The sequence below is a fragment of the Fulmarus glacialis genome, unplaced genomic scaffold (genome assembly GCF_000690835.1).
Source record: "Fulmarus glacialis isolate BGI_N327 unplaced genomic scaffold, ASM69083v1 scaffold5154, whole genome shotgun sequence".
In the NCBI taxonomy this organism is placed as follows: Eukaryota; Metazoa; Chordata; class Aves; order Procellariiformes; family Procellariidae; genus Fulmarus; species Fulmarus glacialis.
The window spans coordinates 52,226-54,721 of NW_009206044.1; positions in this window are offsets into that span (position 1 = coordinate 52,226).

Genomic DNA, 2,496 nt, shown 5'->3' on the forward strand with positions numbered 1-2,496 from the left:
CATGGAAGTGGTTGAGTCACCATCCCTGGAGGTATTTAAAAGACGTGTGGATGTGGCACTTAAGGACATGGTTTAGTGGTAAGGACTTGGCAGTGCTCGGTTAACAGTTGGACTTGATTATCTTAGAGGTCTTTTCCAACCTAAACAATTCTATGATTCTATGGTTTAAATTTTACTCAAATTTTTATATGTCCTTTGTCATCTGTAATAAACTTTGTCTCAAAGAAAGAGCCTTTAAAGGACTTCGGCATAGGATTTGCTTCTTTGTCTTGGCTGACAACACAGGCACTTGGAGATTTCTTAAATAGATTAGGTTTAATATGTTGATGGACAGCAGAGCAGCCCTTGAAAATCATCCCGAATCAGTCTAGGTCTCCAGCATGTCTATATGAACAGGGAAATGGAAAGGGAAGAAGGGAAGGGAAGGGAAGGGAAGGGAAGGGAAGGGAAGGGAAGGGAAGGGAAGGAAAGGAAAGGAAAGGAAAGGAAAGGAAAGGAAAGGAAAGGAAAGGAAAGGAAAGGAAAGGAAAGGAAAGGAAAGGAAAGGAAAGGAAAGGAAAGGAAAGGAAAGGAAAGGAAAGGAAAGGAAAGGAAAGGAAAGGAAAGGAAAGGAAAGGAAAGGAAAGGAAAGGAAAGGAAAGGAAAGGAAAGGAAAGGAAAGGAAAGGAAAGGAAAGGAAAGGAAAGGAAAGGAAAGGAAAGGAAAGGAAAGGAAAGGAAAGGAAAGGAAAGGAAAGGAAAGGAAAGGAAAGGAAAGGAAAGGAAAGGAAAGGAAAGGAAAGGAAAGGAAAGGAAAGGAAAGGAAAGGAAAGGAAAGGAAAGGAAAGGAAAGGAAAGGAAAGGAAAGGAAAGGAAAGGAAAGGAAAGGAAAGGAAAGGAAAGGAAAGGAAAGGAAAGGAAAGGAAAGGAAAGGAAAGGAAAGGAAAGGAAAGGAAAGGAAAGGAAAGGAAAGGAAAGGAAAGGAAAGGAAAGGAAAGGAAAGGAAAGGAAAGGAAAGGAAAGGAAAGGAAAGGAAAGGAAAGGAAAGGAAAGGAAAGGAAAGGAAAGGAAAGGAGGAAACTCACTTCCATTAGAAGAAAGGGAGATCTTTTGGCAATATAAACCATATTTCTGAACATGGAAACAATTGTGAAAACTGATCCATGAAAATTCTTCTTGCTGAACAAGAAAAACAAGAGAAATGTATTTCAAAAGTGTAGAAAATAAATCAGAAAGGGTGTACAGGCCTCAAAAACTATTATGGTGAGTAACAGGATTAAATTCTGCTATCCATGTTCAAATCACTTTTCCACAAAAATCAGAATGAATTTGACTTGGGACTAATGACTGCAGTTGTGGTTCCTGTCTCACTCCATAGTCCAATTAAAGGCCAGAATGAGCTCTACTCGTGCTGTCTGTGCAGCCTCCTTACCGTACAACTGAAGTTCCTTTGTCTAGGGAACAGGGAATCAGTTCCATTCACAGTATTCTGGAATAAACAGAGAGGGAAATATGAAGAGGTAAAAAGGCTCTGTCCACCTCTGTTGGCCCTTTGGGTTTCAGATTAATTCCTCAATTATTTTTACTCAAACATATCTGAATATTTAAAGAAAATAACTAAGTAACATGGTGACAGTTCTGGAAACAATGAAGGATAAGCCACATGCAAATCCAAACTGTTTTTCGTGCTTGACAAATGCACTAGTGCCTAGTCCAGACAGATATATGTTCAACAGACATTTTGCAAACCAAAATTATGTTGGGCTCTTTTAGAAATTATTACAAGAATGCATCCATTTATTTTTATTGCCAGCATCACTATCTGTAATAGAAGCAACTCCAGAAGGCAGGCCAAATAAAAGCCTGATTATTGAGTCCTAAACAGCTGGCCATCCTTCAGAGAATGCTGTTTTCTCTTTATCTGAGGAGCTGCCATTAAGAATTTAAATGATTCCTCTGAAGCTGGAAAACACAGTTCCCAACCTCCTGCTTGCAGTGTCTTTCCTTCACAGTTGTCAGGCATTTGCCATGTTTCCTTTCAATACCTCAAACACAGAACAGTGTACCTTTTCGAAACTTTAGTTGCAGTTAATTTGAAATAATTTTGCCAAACAAACTAGATACTCTCTTATTTTGGAAGCTGTTAGGATTTTCTGCTAGTGACCCACATGAAATGTTGCTTCTTCAACACTTTTGCCTAAAAAAGTAATTGTAGGCTGGCTGCACTCTACATTAGTTTCAAATAATACAACTTCACTAAGAAATAATAACCAGTAAAGAGACAAGTTTCCAAGCTGGTCTGGGCATTAGATCAAGGAGATCTGAAATACAGAAAGGGTATTGAAATGAAAGGAAAAGCTCAGGAAGTGGAACATCTTTCATTTATGCTATGGCAATACCTTGTACATTTGGAAGACACAGAAAAAAATTAAGCTCTCACATTTTAATATAGTAAATTAGAAAAAAAACAAACCAGAAAACAAATACTATGAAGTGATAAAATGTGTCTGAGAAAATA